The sequence below is a fragment of the Notothenia rossii genome (genome assembly GCF_949606895.1).
Source record: "Notothenia rossii genome assembly, chromosome: 3".
NCBI classification, from domain to species: Eukaryota; Metazoa; Chordata; class Actinopteri; order Perciformes; family Nototheniidae; genus Notothenia; species Notothenia rossii.
Window position 1 is genome coordinate 44,905,223 of NC_136901.1, and position 8,382 is coordinate 44,913,604.

The window sequence follows — 8,382 nt, forward strand, 5'->3', positions numbered from 1 at the left end:
TGATCATAACAGTTTATATTCTCCTTCTTCCCCTAAACCTGCCCAGATGATGTCCCACTGACACCAGGTCAGCACCTCCAGGTCCAGCAGCACCGTGACCCCCCGCTCTGCTGAAATACACAATTAAACATTTTCTCTGACCTATTTTTTTTATTAATAAAATGTAACTGAAGACAGTTGAATGACCTGGAGATATCCTATTGTTCCACTGCTTATGTACACATGTTGGAAATAATGGTTAAAACCTCAGTAAATGAAATAAACAATGTGTTTAACAATTACTATTTAATTTTGTATTTTCATGTAATCACAAAGTAGAGGTAAGAATATATCCATCCTCTCTCTGCAGCTTCATGTCTTCTATTATTATAACTTTCATCATTGAGACAGAGGAAATCAATCATGTACTTTAACATCACCAGCAGTAACACAAATATCAGCAAAAGTGTGTTTATCAAGTTGTTTATTTGTATTATATGTGCAGCAAGTATATAGAAGCAGCTGTTTGGGGAATCAGACAGACTCAAGCTATAATCGTTAGATATCTATTAAAAGAAAGGAAACATACAAAATCAAATTCTGAAACTAAGACACAAGTCTGTAGGACGGCAGTAAGCAGAGGTCTGGGTGGAGGATGTTCTTGATCTGCGTTTTGCTTTCTCCAGTACCACGGGGGGTCCAGGTGGATGGCAGCTCTGTCCTGATGATCCGCTGGGGTTAGGGGTCCTTCTCCAGCACCTCGGGGGGTCCAGGTGGATGGAGCTCTGTCCTGATGATCCGCTGGGGTTAGGGGTCCTTCTCCAGCACCTCGGGGGGTCCAGGTGATGGAGCTCTGTCCTGATGATCCGCTGGGGTTAGGGGTCCTTCTCCAGCACCTCGGGGGGTCCAGGTGGATGGCAGCTCTGTCCCGATGATCCGCTGGGGTTAGGGGTCCTTCTCCAGCACCTCGGGGGGTCCAGGTGGATGGAGCTCTGTCCTGATGATCCGCTGGGGTTAGGGGTCCTTCTCCAGCACCACGGGGGGTCCAGGTGGATGGCAGCTCTGTCCTGATGATCCGCTGGGGTTAGGGGTCCTTTTCCAGCACCTCGGGGGGTCCAGGTGGATGGAGCTCTGTCCTGATGATCCGCTGGGGTTAGGGGTCCTTCTCCAGCACCTCGGGGGGTCCAGGTGGATGGAGCTCTGTCCTGATGATCCACTGGGGTTAGGGGTCCTTCTCCAGCACCACGGGGGTCCAGGTGGATGGCAGCTCTGTCCTGATGATCCGCTGGGGTTAGGGGTCCTTCTCCAGCACCTCGGGGGGTCCAGGTGGATGGAGCTCTGTCCTGATGATCCGCTGGGGTTAGGGGTCCTTCTCCAGCACCTCGGGGGGTCCAGGTGGATGGCAGCTCTGTCCCGATGATCCGCTGGGGTTAGGGGTCCTTCTCCAGCACCTCGGGGGGTCCAGGTGGATGGAGCTCTGTCCTGATGATCCGCTGGGGTTAGGGGTCCTTCTCCAGCACCACGGGGGGTCCAGGTGGATGGCAGCTCTGTCCTGAGGATCCGCTGGGGTTAGGGGTCCTTTTCCAGCACCTCGGGGGGTCCAGGTGGATGGAGCTCTGTCCTGATGATCCGCTGGGGTTAGGGGTCCTTCTCCAGCACCTCGGGGGGTCCAGGTGGATGGAGCTCTGTCCTGATGATCCACTGGGGTTAGGGGTCCTTCTCCAGCACCACGGGGGTCCAGGTGGATGGCAGCTCTGTCCTGATGATCCGCTGGGGTTAGGGGTCCTTCTCCAGCACCTCGGGGGGTCCAGGTGGATGGAGCTCTGTCCTGATGATCCGCTGGGGTTAGGGGTCCTTCTCCAGCACCTCGGGGGGTCCAGGTGGATGGAGCTCTGTCCTAATGATCCGCTGGGGTTAGGGGTTCTTCTCCAGCACCACGGGGGGTCCAGGTGGATGGAGCTCTGTCCCGATGATCCGCTGGGGTTAGGGGTCCTTCTCCAGCACCTCGGGGGGTCCAGGTGGATGGAGCTCTGTCCTGACCATCCGCTGGGGTTAGGGGTCCTTCTCCAGCACCTCGGGGGGTCCAGGTGGATGGAGCTCTGTCCTGATGATCCGCTGGGGTTAGGGGTCCTTCTCCAGCACCTCGGGGGGTCCAGGTGGATGGAGCTCTGTCCTGATGATCCGCTGAGCACTTTTCAGATTAGGAGTCCTTCTCCAGCACCACGGGGGGTCCAGGTGGATGGCAGCTCTGTCCTGATGATCCGCTGGGGTTAGGGGTCCTTCTCCAGCACCTCGGGGGGTCCAGGTGGATGGAGCTCTGTCCTGATGATCCGCTGGGGTTAGGGGTCCTTCTCCAGCACCTCGGGGGGTCCAGGTGGATGGAGCTCTGTCCTGATGATCCGCTGGGGTTAGGGGTCCTTCTCCAGCACCTCGGGGGGTCCAGGTGGATGGCAGCTCTGTCCCGATGATCCGCTGGGGTTAGGGGTCCTTCTCCAGCACCTCGGGGGGTCCAGGTGGATGGAGCTCTGTCCTGATGATCCGCTGGGGTTAGGGGTCCTTCTCCAGCACCACGGGGGGTCCAGGTGGATGGCAGCTCTGTCCTGATGATCCGCTGGGGTTAGGGGTCCTTTTCCAGCACCTCGGGGGGTCCAGGTGGATGGAGCTCTGTCCTGATGATCCGCTGGGGTTAGGGGTCCTTCTCCAGCACCTCGGGGGGTCCAGGTGGATGGAGCTCTGTCCTGATGATCCACTGGGGTTAGGGGTCCTTCTCCAGCACCACGGGGGTCCAGGTGGATGGCAGCTCTGTCCTGATGATCCGCTGGGGTTAGGGGTCCTTCTCCAGCACCTCGGGGGGTCCAGGTGGATGGAGCTCTGTCCTGATGATCCGCTGGGGTTAGGGGTCCTTCTCCAGCACCTCGGGGGGTCCAGGTGGATGGAGCTCTGTCCTAATGATCCGCTGGGGTTAGGGGTTCTTCTCCAGCACCACGGGGGGTCCAGGTGGATGGAGCTCTGTCCCGATGATCCGCTGGGGTTAGGGGTCCTTCTCCAGCACCTCGGGGGGTCCAGGTGGATGGAGCTCTGTCCTGACCATCCGCTGGGGTTAGGGGTCCTTCTCCAGCACCTCGGGGGGTCCAGGTGGATGGAGCTCTGTCCTGATGATCCGCTGGGGTTAGGGGTCCTTCTCCAGCACCTCGGGGGGTCCAGGTGGATGGAGCTCTGTCCTGATGATCCGCTGAGCACTTTTCAGATTAGGAGTCCTTCTCCAGCACCACGGGGGGTCCAGGTGGATGGAGCTCTGTCCTGATGATCCGCTGAGCACTTTTCAGATTAGGAGTCCTTCTCCAGCACCACGGGGGGTCCAGGTGGATGGAGCTCTGTCCTGATGATCCGCTGAGCACTTTTCAGATTAGGAGTCCTTCTCCAGCAGATCCATTTCTCCAGAATTTTCCTAATTACAGAGAAAAACAAGACAAAAAGAAAAAAGGGAATTAATCATATTAAACACAGACTAACAATCCCTAAAGGATCATTTCAAATGATGTACTGTTCTGGTTTTTAAAAAACTCAAGAGATGAAATAACAGTCACAGCTGCATCCCTTTGACAGCATCAACTAACATCAAGCAAAAGGCTATGCTGTCTATTTGTGATTGAGTTATTATTATGGGATTATCAGAATGAGAATCAGAATCCCTTTATTAGTCCCACTGAGGGGACATCTGCAGCGTTACAGCAGAAAGAGCCACAGACAGCTTCGTGTTGCATATCTGAAATGCGTTAAAGTACTAAGTTACAATATAATAAACAAACAACACAACAATATGCTAAAAAAGTACGAAGTTATAATAAAATAAACAATATGCTAAAAAAAGATAAAAACTAAAAAAGTTACATCATTTTCAAAAATCCAGATCAAAAACAAATCAAATCTACAAATCAAATCCTGTAGCAGTTCTTAGGGTTTAGCAGCCCGGTATATATTACAGTTATTAATGGTATATATATATATATATTGATTGCACATATTGCACATATTGCACAAAGTTGATTTGTATTTAGCAGCAAGGGGTGTTCTAGTCTTAGTCCGGCAGCCAAAGTGGATTATTTGGCCTAGCCTCGTTTTGACTGTTAAAGTTTTTTTTATTGCTGATTATTAATCATTTATATGTATATAATGATATCCAGGTGGGTGTGGAGTTCTCACCTTTGGGGAAATTGAGAAAATCGAGAAAATCCAAGATGGCCGCCACCGAACGCTTAAAATCCAGATGTGTTAATATCTCCATGACTATAGAAGGGACAATAATGACCAATATGTCGTTTTATATGTTTTCAGATACAAGGAATCAGATGAAACCATTATTGTAATGATAGTTCTTTGTCTCTTTGCAGAAGTGATGGATGAACAGTGCATATTCAAGTCGAAATACGGAGACCAATGTGATGACAGGCAGCCATGTTCTAAAAGTGCCGGATCGTCCCGGATAATCTCAATCATACAAGCAAGCCAGACGTACAAAGACAGTTTGTTCACTGAGCTGGAAACTCAGTTCAGCACCGATCCAGACCTGAGTGTGTTCTATCACAAAAATTGTGTTTCACGGTACACATCAAAAACTAATTTGGCAAAATATTTGAAAGCTGACACTGATGAAGAAGCCGGACCGTCTACAAAACGCCTTCGCCGTTCGTCAAGCGTCTTTGACTTTATGCACCACTGTCTGTATTGCGGGCAGCTATGTGAACTAAACAAGAATGAACGACATCCAGAACGATGGCGACCTGCGTACCTCTGTCGTTCTACTCATTCGGAGCATAGTGGAGAGCCATATAAGGTGTATTTACTTGAGAAATGCGATTCCAGGGCAGACAGTTGGGCCAATGATGTCAGGCATCGAGTGCAAGGTGCGTTGAGTGACTTGCATGCAGTGGAGGCACGCTATCACAGAGATTGTATGAGTCGCTTTTTCACCAACAAATATCTATCACAACATGATCACCTTGAACAAGCAACTGGAGCGATCATTGACATAGGCCTGGATCATACTTTGAAGGAGCTGAAAGCTGACAAACATCGGATATGGAACTCACTCGAATTATTCCATGAATACTCAAGCAACTCTGGCAGGACACTTAGTAGGCGAAGACTTCTCGAAGAGCTGCGGCAGCATTTTGGCAGTGAACTTCTTGTCCTATCCGCCCCAGGCTTTGCAAGCATAGTCACATTCACAGAAAATACTGCCAAAACGCTCAAACTAGTGAAAGATGATGAAGAGGATGACATCTCACGAAGTATTGCCAAAGTCAGCAAACAAGTTGTGCGAGAATGCAAGGCCGTGGAGCACGATAAGTCTTCATACAACAAACACATTGATAAACATATAGCCAGCCAGTCGGTTTCAGACACTTTGCAAGATCTGCTGACAGCTATTTCTCCCAAATTGGAAACATCATTGCCAGCTCTGCTGATTGGAAACATCATTACAAGCATTGTAACTAAATAAACAAATAAAACAAATCTGGATTTTAAGCGTTCGGTGGCGGCCATCTTGGATTTTCTCAATTATCTCAATTTCCCCAAAGGTGAGAACTCCACACCCAATTGGGTATCATTATATACATATAAGTGATTAATAATCAGCAATAAAAAAAACTTTAACAACCAAAACGAGGTTAGGGCCTTGGCTGCCAGACTATCTGTGTTGTGGTGTGTGTGTGTGGGGGGGGGATCTATAGGGGCAGTGCTGGTTGTAAAGTCTGACCGCTGCAGGAAGGAAGGACCTGCGGTATCTCTCCGTGTGACAGGTGGGGTGCAGCAGCCTGTCGCTGAAGGTGCTGCACAGTGGGGACAGGGTGTCTTGGAGGGGGTGGGACATAATGTCCAGCAGGGAGGACAGCTTGGCTGCCATTCTCCTGTCTCCCACCTCCTCCACAGTGTCCAGAGGACTCATGTCTCCCACCACCTCCACAGTGTCCAGAGGACTCATGTCTCCCACCACCTCCACAGTGTCCAGAGGACTCCTGTCTCCCACCACCTCCACAGTGTCCAGAGGACTCCTGTCTCCCAACACCTCCACAGTGTCCAGAGGACTCCTGTCTCCCACCACCTCCACAGGGTCCAGAGGACTCCTGTCTCCCACCACCTCCACAGTGTCCAGAGGACTCCTGTCTCCCAACACCTCCACAGTGTCCAGAGGACTCCTGTCTCCCACCACCTCCACAGGGTCCAGAGGACTCCTGTCTCCCACCACCTCCACAGTGTCCAGAGGACTCCTGTCTCCCACCACCTCCACAGTGAGGACTCCTGTCTCCCACTACCTCCACAGTGTCCAGAGGACTCCTGTCTCCCACCACCTCCACAGTGTCCAGAGGACTCATGTCTCCCACCACCTCCACAGTGTCCAGAGGACTCCTGTCTCCCACCCCCTCCACAGTGTCCAGAGGACTCCTATCTCCCACCACCTCCACAGTGTCCAGAGGACTCCTGTCTCCCACCACCTCCACAGTGTCCAGAGGACTCCTGTCTCCTACCACCTCCACAGTGTCCAGAGAACTCCTGTCTCCCACCACCTCCACAGTGTCCAGAGGACTCCTGTCTCCAACCACCTCCACAGTGTCCAGAGGACTCCTATCTCCCACCACCTCCACAGTGTCCAGAGGACTCCTGTCTCCCACCACCTCCACAGTGTCCAGAGGACTCCTGTCTCCCACCACCTCCACAGTGTCCAGAGGACTCCCGTCTCCCACCACCTCCACAGTGTCCAGAGGACTCCCGTCTCCCACCACCTCCACAGTGTCCAGAGGACTCCCGTCTCCCACCACCTCCACAGTGTCCAGAGGACTCCCGTCTCCCACCACCTCCACAGTGTCCAGAGGACTCCCGTCTCCCACCACCTCCACAGTGTCCAGAGGAATCCAGTCTCCCACCACCTCCACAGTGTCCAGAGGACTCATGTCTCCCACCTCCTCCACAGTGTCCAGAGGACTCCCGTCTCCCACCACCTCCACAGTGTCCAGAGGACTCCTGTCTCCCACCACCTCCACAGGGTCCAGAGGACTCCTGTCTCCCACCACCTCCACAGTGTCCAGAGGACTCCTGTCTCCCATCACCTCCACAGTGTCCAGAGGACTCCTGTCTCCCACCACCTCCACAGTGTCCAGAGGACTCCCGTCTCCCACCACCTCCACAGTGTCCAGAGGACTCCCGTCTCCCACCCCCTCCACAGTGTCCAGAGGACTCCTGTCTCCCACCACCTCCACAGTGTCCAGAGGACTCCTGTCTCCCACCTCCTCCACAGTGTCCAGAGGACTCTTGTCTCCAACCACCTCCACAGTGTCCAGAGGACTCCTATCTCCCACCACCTCCACAGGGTCCAGAGGATTCCTGTCTCCCACCACCTCCACAGTGTCCAGAGGACTCCTGTCTCCAACCACCTCCACAGTGTCCAGAGGACTCCTATCTCCCACCACCTCCACAGGGTCCAGAGGATTCCTGTCTCCCACCACCTCCACAGTGTCCAGAGGACTCCTGTCTCCCACCACCTCCACAGGGTCCAGAGGACTCCTGTCTTCCGCCACCTCCACAGGGTCCAGAGGACTCCTGTCTCCCACCACTTCCACAGTGTCCAGAGGACTCCTGTCTCCCACCACTTCCACAGTGTCCAGAGGACTCCTGTCTCCCACCCCCTCCACAGTGTCCAGAGGACTCCTGTCTCCAACCACCTCCACAGTGTCCAGAGGACTCCTGTCTCCCACCTCCACAGTGTCCAGAGGACTCCCGTCTCCCACCACCTCCACAGTGTCCAGAGGACTCCTGTCTCCCACCACTTCCACAGTGTCCAGAGGACTCCTGTCTCCCACCCCCTCCACAGGGTCCAGAGGACTCCTGTCTCCCACCACCTCCACAGTGTCCAGAGGACTCGTGTCTCCCACCACCTCCACAGGGTCCAGAGGACTCCTGTCTCCCACCACTTCCACAGTGTCCAGAGGACTCCTGTCTCCCACCACTTCCACAGTGTCCAGAGGACTCCTGTCTCCCACCCCCTCCACAGGGTCCAGAGGACTCCTGTCTCCCACCACCTCCACAGTGTCCAGAGGACTCGTGTCTCCCACCACCTCCACAGAGTCCAGAGGACTCCTGTCTCCCACCACCTCCACAGTGTCCAGAGGACTCCTGTCTCCCACCCCCTCCACAGTGTCCAGAGGACTCCTTTCTCCCACCATCTACACAGTGTCCAGAGGACTCCTGTCTCCCACCACTTCCACAGTGTCTAGAGGACTCCTGTGTCCCACCACTTCCACAGTGTCCAGAGGACTCCTGTCTCCAACCCCCTCCACAGTGTCCAGAGGACTCCTGTCTCCAACCACCTCCACAGTGTCCAGAGGACTCCTGTCTCCCACCTCC